Raw genomic sequence first — 20,972 nt, forward strand, 5'->3', positions numbered from 1 at the left:
GTGTTTACGGCCGTAAACACGTTTACGACCGTAAACTCTGTTTACGGTCGCAAACCCAGTTTATGGTCGTGTCTTGTATATATAGAGGATGTGTTAGTATTTTAGTGGTTGTTGATGCCATAGAGTCCTATCGAGTTGTACCAAACGATTTTCTCAATATAATCGTGTGCAAGCTTGATTTCTTTTCATCTTATTCTTATTCTGTGATTGATTGTTGCTTAACTACTGGTAAAGATCCATATTTGGACCTTATAATTGGTATCAGAGCTAAAACCGGTGTTAAAGCTTCTTTCAATCGATTTTTGGGCTATTTCAACCGATATCTTTGAAGTTCGAACCTGCTGTTTGTGTTTACGTAGTGAAGGGAATCATTTCTACTGAAAAATCGTGTTCATAAGGGTTTTCTGGGAGTTTGTTGTCAACCGTAAACTCCATTTACGGTTGTTGAATCAAAAACATCAAGAATCGTAAACACTGAATCTTCATAAACCGTAAACCAAGTTTCGAGAACCGTAAACACATAAACCGGAAACTCAGAAACCGTAAACTGTTCAACCTTACGGTCGTAAGCTCAGAACCGTAAACTCCGTTTACGGTCGAAATCATCTGGACCGTAAACTCGGTTTACGGTCGTAAACCCTTTCAACTGTAAACTCAAATTTTGAACTTAATTTGCTTAATTTGCTTAATCTCAAATGGATTCTCAAGGTCAAAATCATTTCCATGAACTTGACGCTGTTATGGGCACCACCACACGAATTCCAAGATTGATGTCTGCGGATGGTTTCCCCGAATGGAAGTATAGAATTGAAAAGTACATCAAAATGAAGGACTTTAAGGTATGGAGAAGCATTCTTAGAGGCCATATTAGAATCACTACGACAGTTGCAGGCCAAGTGATTGACAAGGAGGTTGAAAACTACACTGATGAGGAGTTTGAGAAAATAGAAGAGCAAGAAAGAGCTTTAGCCACTTCAACCATGGCATTATCTCTTGATATTGCTCAAGGTTTTCGTGAGTACACTTCAGCTAAAGATCTATGGGAAGCCCTAATTGAAGTTTATGAGGGCAATAAGGATATGAAGGAGAGTCGCCAGGACATGTTGAGGCAAAAGTTCAACATGTTCAACTACATTCCAGGAGAGACTCTTGAGGCTCAATTGCAGAGGTTCACAACTCTCACAACGGATATGAACATATCTGGGATTTACTTGACCAAGTCAGAAATCAACAAAAAGCTTCTCAATGCTCTTCCCAGATCATGGGATATGAATGTTGCTGTGATCAAGAAGACTAAGGATCTAAACCGCCTCACTCTTGTTGAAACCATGGCAATCATCAAATCTTGTGATATTGATGACAAACAGAGAGAGATCAATCACGTGAGCTCATACTCTACTACAAATCTTGGGATCTCATCCAACAATGCTCTTTCCTCAATCATGTCCTCTTCAGGTCAAGGGTTTACTGCTAAACCACCTCAAATTCAGACCTTCGTTGCTGCATCACCTATTCCTCATCCTCAGAATCAACCATTTATCTCCCCACAAGTTGTTCCTTCCCCAAATGTACCTACTGTAGCCTCTTCCTCAAACCCTATGGATACTGATGAAAATTTGGCTCTAGCTACTGGGCTTGTTAACTGCTATAATGCTTTTGTAGCTGGAGAGCTTCCACCTCAGCTGTCATTTGCTGACCTGGACCAGATTCATCCTGAAGACGTAGAAGAGATGGACATCACGTGGCAGATTGCTATGGCTGTTTTCAGGGCCAAGCAGTTTGCTAAGAAGACTGGGAAGAGCAATTGGGGCATGAATGCTGACAAGAAGGTGGGATTCAACAAGAGCACGCTGAGATGTTTCAACTGCCACGAGCCGGGTCACTTTGCTCGTGAATGTCCTAAACCAGATCGCAGGGTCAACAACAACAGAATGATGGTAGCAGTGGGAAACAACCGTGCAGGTGCTGCAGCTAATGGTGAGACCGCTATGGTCGCTCAGTCTTTTGACTGGGAGGACCAGATTCAGGCTTTGAACATTTCAGGGCCAGAAAATGCTCACCTTGCTCAGATCGATGATGCCTCATTAAAGACTGATGAAGCTGATCCCGAGGCAGAAATGATGGAGCTGCAGTTTGCTTTCATGGCGTCTACTTCTTCTGAGCCCAAGAGAAGCGAGGTAACCCTACCATCCTGTTCTTATGCATGTAAAGAATATGTTAAAGTTCTTCGTGATGAAGTCCAATTATTGCGTAGAGAAGTAGAGGACCTTGGATATGAGGGCTACCAACTTAGGAAAGGACAAAAGCCTCTTAAAGTCCAATTAGAAGCTAAGATAAACGATTTTAGAAGAATCCAGGCAGAGTACAGTGAGAAATGTGAACTGTACAATTATGTTAAAAGACAAAATGATGCGCTAATTGTCGAGCTTGATACATTAAAGGAAAGGTTTAATTCTGCAAACTTTGCTTTTCAAAAATTTGATGGATCAAGCGAGGTAGTTGCCACCATGATTGATCACTGCATGGATTTTAAACGAAATCAGTCTAAGGGTTTAGGATATGATAGCGTGCCTCCTCCATATAATCATACCTATCAGTATCAACCCTTGTCCAAAGATGAGATTGCCAATGAATCTTTTATGGTTTATGGCAATCCATCTGGCTTCGTTTCAGGAGGATTTATAAATGTTGAAAGTACTGACACTTCTTCTTCCTCTGCAGATCATCCTTTAGATCAGGCAAAGCATGGAGTTGGTGTTTCTATTCCTATTTCTGATGTTTCTATTCCTATTTGTGATTCTGATGTTAAGACTGATAGTATTTTGTGTGATGTTCCTATTTCTGATTCTGTTGAATTTAATTTCTTTGATATGTTTGATGAACTTTTTGGTAATTCTGATGCTGGCAATTCTCATGAAAAACCATCAATTCCACATGTCATACCTTCTGAGGCACCCTCACTTATATCACAATCTGTCTCTCATGTATGCTCCTCTGAGAAAAGTAAGAGTGTCCATCAAGAAAATAAATCTGATAAATGTAGCACAAGTTCAAATAATAAACAGACTTGTTTTAATTGTGGCGTTGGTGGTCACATAGCTAGGAATTGCCATAACAGGATCTTTGTGAACTATCTGTCACCAAGAGGAGAGAACGAATCTCGAGGAAGGTCTTTAATTAGAAAATCCTCAAGAAATTGTTCTCGAATTGATGATTGGAAAGATGACCGAAGTAGAAAAAGAGCTGTTTTTCAAAAGAATAAAAAGGTTTTTATCAATAAAACTCAAAAGAGCTTGCCAAAACCGAACAAGGCTCCGCCAAGATCGGTTTCGTCAAAAAGCAATTCTAGATCTTCAACCACTTCTGGTAGAACATCCAGAAGCTTTGTGCAAACTCCTAAGAAATCTATTTCAAAACCGCAAGAGAATGTTGTAAAACCTAAACTTTAATGGAAGCCTAAATCACTTTCTAATCCATATTTGCCACCCTCTGAAGTAATTAGGAATGAGGATCCTAGTTTGAAATCTTTAAATGTTAATTCAGAGAAAGTAAAAAGGAAACCCAGGACTGTAATGACCTGGGTTCCTAAATCTAAATGATTCCGCTCATTTTGCAGGGACAATTGCGGAGGAATGTCGTTCGTCCCTGGTACGTCGACAGTGGCTGCTCCCGACATATGACTGGAGACATATCCCAATTGAGCGAAATTCAATCCTTTAATGGGGGGTATGTTTCCTTTGCGGGCGGAGATGGAGGAAAGATAAAAAAAGGAACTGTTACAAATGGAGTGTTAAGCTTTGAGAATGTCAACTTCGCTCCCGAGTTAAAGCACAGCTTGTTGAGCGTTTCCCAAATTTGCGATAAAGGCTACTCCACCCACTTTACCGACAAGGAATGTATGATCTTAAAGCCAGGCATTGTCATCCCGGAAGAATGGATCCTCGTCAAATCTAAGCGGGATGGGAATGCTTACATTATTGACATGAACACCAATCTCCCTGAACAAGTCACTTGCCTCTTCTCAAAAGTCGCCGAACAAAACGCAATGATGTGGCACCGAAGGCTCGGTCATGCTAACGCGAAAAACTTGAATCGTCTTGCCAAGAATGAGATGGTCCGAGGCCTACCCGTCAGAGACTTTATTACATTTGAAAAGTGTGTTTCCTGTGCTCAAGGCAAACACCATCGGAAACCACACCTGCCCAAGCATGTCAACTCAATAAGTCAAGTGCTCCAATTGTTACACATGGACCTATTTGGTCCGGTCAACGTCCTGAGCATCAACAGAAGCTCATACTGCCTCGTTGTGATCGACGATTTCTCTCGGTTTACGTGGGTTTTCTTCTTATCCAACAAAGCGGAGGTTGCTGACCTGATAAAGAAGTTCGTGGTGATGATTGAGAAACAGACCAACAATCAAGTGAAAGCGCTTCGTACTGACAATGGAATTGAGTTCAAGAATTCGGTTCTTGACCATTTTTGCGCAGAAAAGGGGATAGTGCGTCAATATAGCTCTGCTCACACGCCTCAACAAAACGGTGTTGCTGAAATGAGAAATAGAACATTGAAAGACGCCGCAAGGACGATGCTTTGTGATTCCAAACTACCTGTTTTCTTCTGGGCCGAGGCGATTAATACTGCTTGCTACGTGCAGAATCGTGTTCTAATCAACAAAGCACAGATGAAGACACCGTATGAAATTCTTTATGGACACAAGCCCTCTGTCAGCCATTTCCGTGTATTTAGCTGCCCCTGCACCCTTCTTCATTTGGAATCCAACCCTCAATTCCACGCCAAAGCCGATGATTGTTACTTTGTAGGGTATGCTGCGCGCACCGCGTATAGGGTTTACAACAAGAAGACTAAGCAGATAGTCGAATCCTATGACGTACGCTGGCTGGAGGAGAATGAAACAGACGCTCGAGTGGGTCCTGACTGGTTATTTCATTACACATCGCTTTTCAAATCTTTAAATGCGTCTTCAAATAGTTCAAGTGGATCCTCTTCTGGTTCGAAGATCGTGTATGAAGACGAAGACGAAGAAGTTGTCTACAGACCTCCAACGGTTGAGGGGGGCTCCTCTGCTCCATCTGGGGAGGAGTCCTCTGCTCCACCTGAGGGGGAGCCATCTGATCAACCTAATAGTCCAGAGTCTAAAGTTCAAGATGGAACTCCTAATACTGATGCTACACCTCTTACACCCGTTGAAAGAGAGTTCATGTCCAGAGACGCTTCCGCTGTCAATCCAACGTTTATGGAACTCCTCTTTCCCGAAGAAATCGCAAATGAGTTTGTAGCAGATTCATCTAATGTGAATCAATCAGTAAATGATGGAAGTTTCAATATTCACACTCTTCCTGTTTCTATCAATGATATCAGCCAAGACATTCCCTCACGTATTCAACGCAATCATCCGATCGATAACGTCATTGGCCAGCTGGGAGATGGAGTTAAAACCAGAAGTCAGAGTGGAGACGTTAATGCATGTCTCTACTCTTGCTTTATATCTCAAATAGAGCCGAAGAATGTTGACATGGCTTTGAGTGATCCCAGCTGGGTGGATGCAATGCATGAAGAGCTGAATCAGTTTGAAAAGCTCGGGGTTTGGAAGTTGGTTGACTTACCGAAGGGCAAAAGGGCTCTTGACACGCGTTGGGTCTATCGTAATAAGCAAGATGATTCGGGTGTGATCGTGCGAAATAAAGCAAGGCTGGTGGTTTGCGGGTTTCGACAAATTGAGGGTCTTGACTATACTGAGGTATTTGCTCCCGTGGCTCGGTTGGAGGCTATTCGCATCTTTCTCGCATATGCTTCCTACATGAATTTCACGGTCTACCAAATGGATGTCAAGACTGCCTTCTTGTATGGCAAGGTGAAGGAAGAAATTTATGTTGATCAACCCCCTGGGTTTGTTGACTTAAAGTTCCCTAATCGTGTCTACAAGTTGGACAAAGCATTGTATGGGTTACATCAAGCTCCTCGAGCATGGTATGCGACTCTAACAAAGCATTTGCTCGAGCATGGATACTCTCGCGGCACCATTGATCAAACTTTGTTTATCAAGCATGTGGGTAATGATCAGATACTAGTTCAAATCTATGTTGACGACATTATCTTCGGGTCAACCTGTCCACAGCTTTGCAAGGAATTTGAAGGTGTGATGAAGAAAAGGTTTGAGATGAGTTCTCTTGGGGAGATGACCATGTTTCTGGGCTTCAGGTCAAACAATCTTCTACCGGAATCCTAATTCACCAAGCGAAGTATGTGGATGATATGCTGGAGAAGTTCGGGTTCCAAGACGTGAAACCTGCTCTTACACCCATGGCGGAGAGACCTTTACTGACTCCTGATCTTGAAGGCGAATCCGTAGATCAGACGTATTATCGATCAATGATCGGATCGCTTATGTATCTGACTGCCAGCCGCCCAGATATAATGTTTGCGATCTGTCAATGCGCACGCTACCAGGCCAATCCTAAACTCTCTCATCTAATTGCTGTTAAACGGATTTTTCGGTATCTCAAAGGTTGCCCAAAACTGGGCCTTTGGTATCCGAAAAATCCCGAATTTGACCTTTATGCTTTTGCAGACAGCAACTATGGCGGGTGTGAGCTTGATAGAAAATCGACTTCAGGAGGATGCCAGTTTCTTCGAGATAGACTGGTCTCATGGCAGTGCAAGAAGCAGCATACGGTCTCAACCTCAACAGCAGAAGCGGAATATGTAGCTGCGTCTGCCTGTTGTTCTCAAGTCATATGGATCCAACATCAGCTGTTGGACTACGGTTTGAATTATCTAGAAACCCCAATTTTTTGTGATAATGAGGCTGCTATTCAAATCGCTAAAAATCCTGTCCAACATTCCAAAACCAAGCACATTGACATCAAAATTCATTTTATTAGAGATTGCTATGAGCGTTCGCTCATTAGGCTAGAACATGTTCACACTGATAATAATGTGGCGGACTTGTTCACAAAGCCTTTTCACAAAGCTCGATTCGATGTGCTTGTGGGATTTTTAAAAATGATTCGTTTTGAGGATTTTTTTTAGGTTTTTCTTAGTTTAAATTTGAGCATTTCAGTCATTTCATTCTCTTCCATGCACAAATTTAGGGGGAGAAATAAACAAAAATCCAAAAACATTAAAAATTTCAGAAAAATCAAAAATATTGTCTCTAACAGTTTTGCTTGTTGATAAAAAACTGGGAAGTGATAACAGGCAATCTGAGTCTGCGTAACGTACCCAAAATTGAAGGGTCTTTACTCTGGGCTGATGCGTCGGTAGGCACGAAAGATTATAAATGGACTTGACTAGGCAGAGTTGAACTTAAGAAATTCTTAGACTTAACAAATCTTGACCTAGTCAGATCCGTTTAGCCTGACAATACGATGCTTGGATAGTTTGAGCAGGGAGATATATATGGGAATCGACTCGTCACATTAAATGAACCCGTACTTGGAACCGTGGATTAACTTCTCCTCGATGTGCGGATTCTGTCCTTAAATCCGGTATTGATGGGGCGACTAGTAAATTCCGATAAGTTAGGTCTGTAGAAAATTGTTTTCTTTCTCTTCCTATCTGTCAGTCATATGTTGCCTCCTCTGCGTGATTGGAAGAGATCCGACCTGGACAGTAACATATGCAAATCTATCTCTCTGCATATTAAATCTATGAAATTCTTCCCATCTGTTAGCCATATACTGTCTCCTTTGCGTGACTCATAATCCGACCTGGTACACAGTATATGCACCCTTCTACATCTTAATCCCTCTAAAAACTATAATTAATAATAGTCTGAATTCATCCTCTCTCTTAATGATTGTCTTCTCACCCGATGTAAGGAGTACTCTGGAAGTTCTTGATTACGGGGGCATATCAGGAAGCGGGAAACATGTTCCAGTACAATTAACAATTGAACTCTCAAATATTGTCTATAGATCTCGCTGCTCAATTTAGGTGGACAACAATATCCCTGGTCGTCGTCAGCTGAATGGTCCTTAAGATATAGTATCTAGGAACTTAAGCTCACCTGTCTTGTAACAAATAGTAATGTCCAAAATCTGTCACGATTTTTCGTGTTTAAGTAGACCACAATACCGGCGATCGACCAGATAAAGATGTGAAGATGAAAGGTACCGACAAACGGATTAAGGCTGTCTAACAACTTTGATCCCAGTGTCACAAGATCTTGTTAGTAGTGTTGAAATAAATTTTGTTTGTTCAAAATTTAAATTTTCCTTTGTTTTATTTTATTTTTAATTTTTATTCTAATTTTATTTTATTTTTTATAATTGTCAAAATTTATTTTTTAAATCCTTTAATTCTTAAATTTTAGAAATTAGTTTATTTTTAGTTTAATTTTAATTTTATTTTTATTTTTATTTTTATTTTATTTTTATTTTTATTTTTATTTTTATTTTATTTTTATTTTAAATAAATCCTCAAGAGATTTATTCTTAAAAATTTTATCGGGATAAAAGATTGGGTTTTACACTGTGTGGGAGACTGGTTATTTCGAGGAAGTATAAAACAAAGAGTTTACTTTCGTAAACCCTTTTCCACATCCTCCTCTCCCTTTACAGCCGCAATCACATTCTCTCTCTCTACTCTCTCTCATCGAAATTTTTGTTGAAGTTTTTGAGAAATCGGCCTAGTACATCTCGAAGGTATGATGAATCCGACCAAGGATATGCTCTCTATTCGCCATTCCGACCAAAAACGAAGGAGTAATTGAAGTTTAAAGTTCTGTCGGCGTTTACTGTTCACGAGGAGTTTACGGTTTCGGATCATTCAAGAATCGTAAACCCAAAGTGGTCTTACGACCGTAAACCCGAGTTTTGGTCTTACGACCGTAAACCCGAGTTTTTGGTCTTACGACCGTAAACTCAGTTTACGGTCTGTTGACCATCTTTAACCGTAAACCCATGCTTGACTTCCTTTGACCGTAAACTCCAATGTTTGACTATTTTGACCATAAACTCCAATATTTTGTAGTCAAACTAATTTTTAAAAGCCAAAATAAATTGTCTAATTGAGAAAACTAAATGATTTAACTTGTTAAAATCCTGTGTTTTCTTACTTGGCTTGTTTAGTGCAAAAAAATGGCCAATCTTAAGTTCGCGGATATGCACAATTTGGCGATCGTGTTGAATGATCCTCCAGTCGCTCATGCGGAGTTCAAATCCATGATCTACAGGCTAAGGGAGTGTTGCTTATCCTATGACATCACAGTAAATCCCGTCATTTATCAAAACATCATCCGGGAATTTTGGCAAACTGTAAAAATGTAAAAGGTCAACGGAGAGATAACAATTGAAGCCATAGTCAAAGGTTGCAAGATCACTATTACGGAGGAGTACATCAGAAATACTTTGCTTGTCGTTGATGAATCTAATTTCCCTACTGAAATTGGAATTGAAGATGTACAAAGGGTTCTTGAGAGGATGGGATACGAGGGTATCTACCCTCCCACAGTGAAGAAGCTCCTGCCTCCTTACTGGCGATTCCTGGCACACGTGTTCGTGAGCTGCATTTCTGGCAGGAGATCAGGAGCCGATGAGATCTCTCTCAGAAACACCGGGGCAATTGTCTCCTTGGCTACTGGCATAAAGTTTAATTTCTCAAAGTTCATTCTTGATGAGTTCTCGGTGAACATTAATGCCATTACCGGGGGGACCAGAGATGCATTTCTACTTTATCCAAGGCTTATCCAAGTGTTTGTCGACGATTAGTTTCCAGAAATGGTCAAGGATGGTGACAAGTTGGATATCAAATCCTTGGGCCCTCACACAGTTGGTCTTATCAAGAAAAATAGAAAGGGCAAAGTCGTTTTTCAAGGATTGCATCCTCTGGTCAAATTTGGAAAATTTGCTGAAATTGACGAGTCTTCTGAGTCACATGGAACGTCAGAGAAAATGTCATCTGAGCCAACTTCCTCCGAGAGGGTCATTTCTGAAAATGTCATCACTGTCTCATATCATGAAGAAGAAGAAGATCCAGCTGTTAATGCTGATGTAGCTTCGGAACAGGAATTGACATCCGCTTGGGTTCAAGAAGATTCTCACAGGGGGTCGGGGTCAGAAACTGACTTGTATGAAGACCTGGATCTCACAGGTTTTGACAATGATGAAATTCCTGTTAATTTTGGGAGTAACGAGGATTTCCTGACAGGGGTAAACCTCAATGAGTTGCTCGACAATGTCAATGAAGTTGCTAAACCGGCAACTGAGACAAGGGAAGAAGAAGATGTTCTTGAAACTACACCTCCACCAACCAAAACATCGGCGGAAATAGCAATTCCTATGGTGGTGACGTCAGGGATTCCTCCCCTTGATGTTGTCTTACCTACATCTGCGCCGATGGAAAGTGATCCTCCAGTCACTCAAACTACACCTTCTCCTAGCAAAAGACGAAGACTTGACCCAAGACTGGTGACTCAAAGTGCTTCAGCTCCACCAACAACAACCCCAGTCATAGTCTCAACTGAGCCAATCAGTGAAGGTCCCAGTACCTTCTACGAAACCGGTGGCTCGTCCTTCCCAACGGACTTCTCTCCTCCGAGGCCAGAGCACGACGCTACCTCTGTCAAGTTAGCAACGCTCTTGGCCAGAGAACCATTTTCAACATCACCCTTGCGTGGCAAAGGAATTTATATAGGGGGTGATAACACAGGAGAAGAAGGTCTTACACTTTTTGGTCTTCAGAAGCAGGTCGATGCTCTGAGTCAGAAAAATGTCGAGTTGGATCAGAGGAATATTGAGCTTGACATTAAGGTCGCAGGCCTTCAAGCTGAAAACACACAGCTCAGTATTCAAATGGCAGAACTTAATGAAGAAAATGCTGCGAAGACCAAACAAATTATAGATCTCCAGACTCATTTTGGCCTTCTGACCGCCAGTTACTATGACTTGAAGAAAAAGCTGGAAGATAAGTTTGGGGGCGAATTCAAGTCATCTGTTGAAGAGCCACATATTTATCTTCCTAATCAAGATGCTCCCATTGCTCCTACAACTATCAGAACCACCACCGTCGTAGACCGCTTTGAAAAGGAACCAGAGCAAGCTCCACGTGGAAAGGCCTTAAAACGCAAGAAGTCGACCCAGGAATCTGAAAAGGGTCAACTTCTATTCAAACGAAGCGCAGGTCATAAGGCGCCCTGGGATAAACAACAGGTTACTGTTACGGATCTGGGCGAAAATCGCTTCAGAGACATTTATGGTGACAGGTCTGGAATCATCTCATGGGGATTCCATGACACGATGAACATGTTCATGGTAAGGAGAAAGAGCGGCAAAAATGAACTATACAAAGACGCTCACGACTTTGACTCTTTTACCAAGATTGATCTTATTGAGCTGTCTAAGGCTCCTTTCTCCAATCCTTCAAATAATCCCAGGGCGAGCCAGTTTAAATCGTTTTTGGAAGATCAAGTTGCCAAAGGATTTCCTTCGATGAAGACTGCTCAGTCAATCGTCAAGGTTCACCCCAATGTGCTTGATCCCAAGACTGATCAGCCACTTAAACAAGTGATGTGGCCAGCTACCGCACAAGTGAAACAAGTCCCTGTTCTTCAAAACTACCCTGATGGTTCTCTTGCATCCATGCTGTATTGGGTATATGATGAATTAACAGATGCCGCTGTCATCAAGCTTAAAGATGATTGCATCCGTCTCTATGAGAAAAGGGACTTGCTTCAATTTCACAAATGGGACATTCACCATCTTGCTACTCAGCAGATTAAGGTGGCTGAAACAATATTCGAGCCCGCGGCGAAAGAATACACGGCGATGGTGGCTGAGATCATTGAAAAGAAGATGTGGAATGGGGCGATGGGAACGTCGAATGTTCTGGTGGTCGACAAGGATTGAGTCTAAGCTAGAACCAAACCAAGGGGGAGATTGAAGGACCCTGGAAATGGTTTGGTCTAGGCTTTCATTGTTTTGTGTTCAGAATGAGTCTGTTATAGTGTTTATGGGTTGTTTGTTGATTGTTGAACTTTTTGTGTGTTTACGACCGTAAACTGTGTTTACGGCCGTAAACACGTTTACGACCGTAAACTCTGTTTACGGTCGCAAACCCAGTTTATGGTCGTGTCTTGTATATATAGAGGAGGTGTTAGTCTTTTAGTGGTTGTTGATGCCATAGAGTCCTATCGAGTTGTACCAGACGATTTTCTCAATATAATCGTGTGCAAGCTTGATTTCTTTTCATCTTATTCTTATTCTGTGATTGATTGTTGCTTAACTACTGGTAAAGATCCATATTTGGACCTTACATGTACATACTAGAGCAAGTATCACAAAAGAAACAAAACAAAAGTATTTAGAGGTTGGACACTACAGTCAAACCTAGATAGTTATGTAATCATATATGGGATAAATATAGCCTGATCAACTATATTTATTCAAGATACGACCAACATGTGTTCAGGAGTGACAGTGGTGTGTCGACGGAAACTAAAACTTACCAATTCTACGTAAAGGAATACTAAAACCAAACATAAAGATTTAAAATACTATAGGAGTATTTTATGATACCATGCAATAGACAACAAACCTAAAGACTCATCAGCTTCGTATATCAAGAAGCTCAAGAATCAATCATGCGACTAAAATACTACGGGAGTATTTGAGATGCTATAACTAACATATGCGAAAACTAAAAAGACCCTGACTGGTTGGTCTATAATTTCGGAGTGTATACTCTCAGAGTTATACATAATTGAGATTTTATAGACTTAGAACCTGTGATCTTCGCTCTACTTCTTGTTCCTTGTTTGGTTGTGGACTTAGAGTAGGATCACTTATTCGAAGGTCTATTTGATCTTGGTTATGTATAATCGGTATACACTACGTGATTATAGAAGGACCCGGTGAGGATCACTATAAAAATCATTAAACAAAACCTTATTCCGTTCGGAGTAGACTAGGAAATATCGTATGGATCATGCTAGGAAACTAATATAGCCTAGAGAGTTAGTGATTAAACTACTCGCGATGTGCTACCGTACCTTACATCTCCACTAGTTGCAGTAAAACTAGAAGAAATACTCCCTTCCAGAACCATAAAAATCGACCCCCACAAAAATCAGTATCGATACTCGACTTTAGTCGAACTAAATTCTAGATAAAATACCTATTTCTTTTCTCTACCACAAGTACATCATGGGAACGTAAGATAAGACATTAGAAATCGTATATCAAAACAAGAAATTTATGCGAGTATATAAATAAATGGGTGACATCTAGAGACAACTATTGTTACTTACCAACTTATTTCATACATTGTAACATAATCATGCCTCCACATGGAAATAACCAGTCAACCAACGAAACACCATTCCTGCAAATAGACTCTGCTACCTTTCAAGCTGTGGTTTCAGCCGCCGTGTCCGCCGTTATGGCACATCTCAATGTAAATAACACTAGTGAAAATGGAAGTGGTGTAGGCAATTCAAACCGTAGTAACAACCAAGGAAATCGACAAGTACCTACCTATAAGAATCCTTCACCTAAGGTCAATAAACGAAAGTTCTGGAACGAAAAGAAGAGCGGAGTATCCCCAAAATTTGCCAGGAGGCAGCAAACTGCGGCAACCCCTGCAACCACAACATCTACTACCCCAACACCAACGCCAGTGCGCCAATATGCTGGAAAGCTTCCAAACTGCAACAAGTGCAACTACCATCAAACCGGAGCCTGTCGAGTGTTGCATTGCATTGGGTGCAATAGAATTGGGCATACCATCCCTTTTTGTAGAAACCCAACCCAACACTTCACTTCAACCACTGATACTAGTACTAGTCGGATATGTCATGCGTGTGGTGAAATAGGGAATTTCAAGAGAGATTGTCCAACAGAGAAGAATGACGGGGAAATAGGAGGTGTCTAGCAACGGGACGTGGCGAAACAACAAGGAGCCCTACTAGAATTTTTGGTACGCATTCTAACAACGATAATTTAACATCAAATTTTACTCTAAAAATTCCGGCATTTAAGACAAAAACTCATAAATTATTCCCTCACCCAAATAAACCCAATCGTCTATATGAAAGATAAGGACCCTCGCATGTGAGCTAGTACGACTTAGCGTATACCTCAGAGTCATCTATAAGTAAGATTTGTAGACTTAGAGTGAGTGATTCCGCCTTATTTCTTCTTCCTTGTCTGGTTGTTGAATTAGGGCAGCATCGCTCAGTCGACGGTATTTCAAATCTTAATTATGCGTGACTGGTATACCCCAAGTAATAATAAATACACCCGATAGGGATTCCATTCTAAAAAGGGCATCATTTTCAACTTCCTAAAACTCACGTATTATTAATACTCACTAAGAAGCAATACACAAATGTTCACAGTACTAATAACAAAAGGAAAAACTGAAAACACCCAGAACATATACAAAGGAGGCATTACCGTCTAACAAACACTCTTTCCAGAACAAGTTAATATCTAAGAGATCCCGACGTCATCATTCAAACTCAATTGGCTTGGTCCTCACCATACCAATTGTGTGTTCTACGGATTTAATATTTGCCTTAACTAGCCGACTAACAAAGCCATCGTCACTCATAGCGGTGAACCCGACGCAAACCCTCGAATCATCGCCTGCCTCAAACCTTCGAAGTACTCATGTGAGGAGTACCACACTTTTCGTAGTTTTCCTCAACAAGCCTTCCAAGAATACCACACGTATAGCAAGTCAACTTCGAGGGTAGCGACAGGTGGGCCATACGGTTAAACTATCACCACTTGGGACACGCATCGGGGTGATACATAATTAAGATCCTATGGATTTCGGACTTGTGATTCCGCCTTATCTCCTGTTCCTTGTTTGGTTGTGGACTTGGGGCAGAATTACCCAGCTGACAATCTGACCGATCCTAACTATAAATGACTTGAATACACTAAGTGATGATAGAGGAACCAGGTATAAGAACCTACCACGACTTCAGGACGCAGCCGCCGGAAGTACGGATGGACTCGATACCATTAAGGTAATCATTGATAGATTAACCAAAAACCGCACACCTCCTACGAGTAAAAGAGACAAACGAAATGGAGAAACTGACAAGGACTTACATTATGGAAAATTGTACGACTACACATACTACCGATATCCATTATCCCCGATAAGGATAATAGAATTACATCACAGTTCCGACATGTGTACAACCTACCACCCACAGACCGACGGACAGAAACCAAGGACCATTCAAACAAAGGAAGACATGCTAAGAGCCCGAGTGATAACATTCGGTAAGACTTAGAATACTCATTTACCACTTAGTGAATTCTCGTACAAATAGTTATCACACAAGCATCCAGGTTGCTCCGTTCGAAGCCTCTACGACCGTAAGTGCAGATCACCTTTGTACTGGGCTGAGGTGGGCGACACGCAACCTAGTTGAGAGGCAAGTTCCTAACATCACTCTCACCGGCCTTGAGACCATAAGGTAAACGACAAAAAGAATCATCCAAACTCTAGAACGACTGAAGATTTCTCAGACCGACAAAAGAGTTATACGGATAAAAGAAGGAAGCACTTGGAATTCCAAATTGGGAATCGAGTACTACTAAAAGTATCACCTTGGAAGGGATTATTACGTTTTAGAAAACGTGGGAAACTAAATCCAAGGCATATCGGACCATTCGAAATCCTCGCCAGGATTGGCCTGGTGGCATACAAACTATGATTACCTCAGGAGCTTAACCACGTTCATCCTACCTTTCATGTGTCTAATTTGAATAAATTCTTGTCCGATGAAACCCTTCTCAATCCACTTGCGAAATTAAGATCAACGAGAACCTCCACTTCGTAGAGGAACCTGTTGAAATCATGGATCGAGAGGTCAAATCGACGAAACAAAGCCGCATTCCTATCGTAAAGGTCCGCTGGAACGCCAAGCGAGGACCCGACGAGGACCAATCGAAGCAAGAGTACCCACATCTATTCCCCAAACCCTTGAAGTCCCACTCAAAATGCAAATTTTGGGACGAAATTCCTTCTAACGGGGGGATAATGTGGCAACCGTCAACTTTAAGTCAAAGTCAAAGTCAACAAGTCAAAGTCAAAAAGTCAAACCGGTCAAACTTAACTAGTACTTCTATGCTAAAAGTTATTCTATGAAAATGTGCAGTTGTATGTCAAGAATCCAAGTGTCTCGGAGATTTTAAGTGTTTAGCAATGTAAAACCCTAAGAAGGGAGTTAAATGCACCAAAACACGATTATGGACCCTTTGGGGGCTTAAAACATTCATAAACAAGGCCTAAATGAGTTTACGAACCTTGCATTGCGAAGATAAACACTAACAAAGACTACAGTCAAATCTCTCCCAAATCTCTCCCAAATCTCTCTCAAAATCTCTCTCAACTTTTTATAGTCATCCGGGTCATCCCGACCCTTAACTTGGCCAAAAATCACTCAAAACGGGAAGTTACTTGAAAAACAGCCATTTGGGACTGAAACCCTTCTTAGGGACCAAACCCTCTTAGAGGAGAACCTCTTAGAGCCGAACCCTGCATAGAACCGAAGGTCCCCTTTCTGGACCTAACTTAGCCCCTTCTGAACCGAACATAGCATCCGAGACCGAACCTCATTTGGATCGAAGTCAGCAGGACCGAAGCTCAAGTACACCCGAAATGAACCGAGCCCTCGGTCCATTTCGGTTCCCTCTCACCTTCGGACCCGAGACCCACCCTTCGGACCCGATCCTTCCCTTCGGTTCCTTCTTCTCCCTACTCTCGGTCCTCATCTCCTAAGGATCGAACCTCGCAGGTTCTCTCCTATTGTCCGGTTTTCAACCACTTTCGCCTCTTAAGCCCGTTTTTGACGGGGATTTTTCACCAAATTCATATTTTTAGTATTTTAAACTCCCTAAACTTATATTTTAATCACATCCCAAGGATTTATTAATTATAAATCATTATTTTACATTAAAGAAAAGGGCTTATGATGTTTTATGTTACAAGTGGGTCAAGTGTGTCCACTCGCACTTATGTGTCACTTTCTCATTGGTCCACCCTTATCCACATCACACACACCAATGTAAACATCCCTTCACCCTAGCCACTTGCTCCAACAATCCTTCTTATAAAGAAATGCCTAGGGATTTCCTTGATCATTTTCTTCTCCATCAAACACATACACACTTCTTAACCATCAAGAGAGCCTCTTTTTCTCTCAACTTCCAGCCACACTTTTGAAGTGTTATTGAGTTATTTATTCACTTATTGGTAAGTATTTCCTTCTAAATCAAGTATTATTACATGTTATCGTAACACTCTTGAATCATCTACACACATATTAACACGAAATCGTTCATAGGATCATCCAAAAACTTCGTGTGTTCATCAAATGTTCTCGACTTGAAACTCATCATCTTCGACCTTCCATCCTTCAAGAAATCACATAAGGTGAGTTCATACCCCTACATTTTCCAGTTTTCTTTAGTTTTCAGGGGGGGATACAAGTTAAAACACCAAAAACTTAACTAAACTCAAACATCATCTTTCAACCGAAAAGTTGAGTTCTATTCACAGACTGTTTTGACCATAGTAAACTTAATATATTTCAAAACTGTTTAACATGAAAATAATTCAGGTTCATACCTTTAAAATGACTACTTGCACATCTCCCTACGATTTTTCTACAATTTATGGTGATTTTTACAAAACAGCCTATCATTTCAGAAACCACTTCGGACCAGTCTGTGAAGTTGAACCTTTTTACACAAGTTAAAGGTCATTAAAAATCACAATAAAAATTATGGATGAAATAGACACGTTTTCTAGACCCTCAGAGTTTACGGATCAAAATTTCGATCTCTGATGATTTTTCTATAAATTTTTCCAATAGCAAGAACATAAAAGTTAAAAACTATAAATAGTTAACAATTATATTTACACCTTGTAGCCTGCTGAGCAAGGTGTGTAGTAATTATTTGAATACATATAGCTGATAGTACATATTATATACCTTAGTTTAAAGGTATGAATCATATACAAAGAAGTACTACCACTACAAATAATTATAATAGATTATAATAAGTAAAGTTAAGTCTATTATACACCACAAACAAACATGTTAAACTATAATAGGTATAGTTAGGTTTCATATACAATACAAACATTATGATAAACTATAATAGGTATAGTTTATGTTTCTTTTACTTTTCAAATTCATTACAAAAGGTTTTTCATATAAACGGGGTACGAATACAAAGTACCGGGTTTATACAAAAAGGGTACATTACAAAGTACCAGGTTTTTCATATAAACGGGGTACGAATACAAAGTACCGGGTTTATACAAAAAGGGTACATTACAAAGTACCGGGTTTTTCATATAAACGGGGTACGAATACAAAGTATCGGGTTTATACAAAAGGGGTACATTACAAAGTACCGGGTTTTTCATATAAACGGGGTACGAATACAAAGTACCGAGTTTATACAAAAGGGGTACATTACAAAGTACCGGGTTTACACAAATGGCTTTTATAGTATTAAAATTACGTATACTATTTTAAGTATGAGAATTTACTTACAAAAATGGAGTCTTAATACATTAAAGGCTACAAGCTATCTTTTTGAAAATACAGAATCTACCAGGTTAAGCGTCATCACTGGCAAAGTGAGGACATCTTCAAACTAGTTTTCTCAATAGCAAAACTACACGCTTGTAAACTAAGTATGGTATTTACACTTACATATTTCGGCCTTGGTTCAATAAAGGCTATAACACACTTTACGGAAAATATAGGATTTTCTGGAAACATTAGAGACTTAAGAACCACACAAAAAGGGGTTTTATGTACATACAAAACTACATATACTATTTTAAGTATGGAAATTTACTTACGAAAACAGTGTCTTAGTAAATACGTAGTAGATCCGTTCGATCTAAAACTTTACTAACATGTACACACCAAGAAATCGCACCAGGAACATATTTTGCTTACTAATCTTTCGAATTTTGAAACGTTCTTTAAAAACACGAGAAACACAGATATATTTTGGTCTTAAGACTCAAAGGCAACATTCCACTTTTCCAAAGAACAAAATGACATATCTCTTTTACAACAAAAATGCTTATGAATTCAGCAGCTTTAATGCTGATACTCTTTCAAACTACTTGTATTCTTAGGAAATTAGTAAGTCAAGTATGCATACAAGTTTCGAGAAGACGGAGCTTCATAGTGCCAAGTCTTAGTTTTGCTGTTTACTTTTGGAGTCAAACTTATGTAAATCAATTACAATGTAAACTATATGTTATCAATGAAATGGTTGTTGTTGCTTTGATTACTATTGTACAATTGTTGTGATACTGTGCATGACGTCCTCCGCCCCCGAACGTTTCCGCCGTTCCGGTTTGGAGGTGTGACAGTTTTTTACCCATGATCGAAAATTTGGTAGAAAGGAGATGAGGCAGAGAGGATGTTATCTTTATCGAAATCACCAGTAGCACAAAGAAAGCAAAGAAAATCGAGACGAGTAAAGAGAATTATGGAACTGATCACCTCTATTTATACTGAAGATTTGAGGTTGATTTGATCATTAACAGCTAGTTATCCACCCGTTGGATTTCAAAATTACCTAGCCGTTAAGGGTTAATTTTGAAAATTACTTTTCTCTCTCTCCTTTTACCTTTTTTATTTAAGTTATCCCTTTAATATTCTCGAAATTAGCTCCTATATTTTCAGGAATAACTTGGGGGCAATTTTTAGGGTTAGGATCCTCAAACCTCATCAGATATTCAGGATCCTCAACTATATCAGGATCCCGACTATTACCGTTATTATTATTTACTAACATTTATAACAATTATATTTTGTTCATAATTAACACATGTGGAGAAATAGTCAAGAGAAGGCTTATTCTCAACAGAGAGTCGTCTCAACTATGCTAAAGACCCGGAATACCAAGTCAAACAATGTTCACAAAGCTGGTCATAGAGGATCCCGGGAATATCAGACATCTTGTTAGCTAGTTTAGATTATAAATTAATACATGTATCTTGCACACGACACACTCTACTTACTCTTAGCTTACTCTACAAACTTTTTCACTTGTTCTTACCGAAATACTCTCTGTAATCATCATTTTATATTAATAAAATTATCAAGGCAGGTGATCATTATCACCTCCCAATGTTTTGTGTCGGAGATCCTAGCAAGGATCAAGGGCTTTCCTTGTAAACAATCGTGTCATTCTCTTTACCTTTCTCTATTGTACAATTCGAACATCACAGCCTCTCATTCAATTTGGTTGATTTATACTTGTGTAATTTTTGACCAAAACACTTAAATAGTTACAAAGAACGTTATAAAAGCTATAATAGTTATAAAAACTATAATAGTTATAAAAACACATGCTAAAAATTCTATATAATTATGATTTTCATTATGATATTTTATTGAAGAAATCATAAAAAAAAACCCAAAATGATATATAAATTATCGTTATCGTGTTTTGTAATAAATAAAAATGTGTTTTTTTAGTGAAAATGATGTAAATGATATCTTTATTTTGAGTTTTTTAATAAATAAATATGAGTTTTTTTCATTAATTTAGTAGATATAAAAGAAATTTTTTTTTCAGAAAAGTTTTTAAACTTTAACCTTATTAACAAAAATGCAATTTATGATTGTTTATTTTCAAAAAAGTCATTAAAATCTTCCGAAAACCCTGAAAACCGACATTAGCCGGGAACAATAGTTTTTTTGCAAGTGTTTACCGGTTTTATGGACTAAATTGCAAAAAAAAAAAAATGAAGGAGGACTTTTGCGTTAATAGAGCCACACTTCAGGGACTTTCTTACAAATTTCCCAAACAACTAATTATTTTTAAAAAATACAAGCTAAAATCGATAAATTACCAATAACAAGCAACTTTAAGTTCATTATATCATGTCAGATAACAAGCAACTTTATTATAAGCTTGCTTTTGATCTTTTAATAGTTTTGCTTTTAC

Source organism: Lactuca virosa, chromosome 1 (genome assembly GCF_052849685.1).
Source record: "Lactuca virosa cultivar CGN04683 chromosome 1, Lactuca_virosa_CGN04683_v6, whole genome shotgun sequence".
Lineage (NCBI taxonomy): Eukaryota > Viridiplantae > Streptophyta > Magnoliopsida > Asterales > Asteraceae > Lactuca > Lactuca virosa.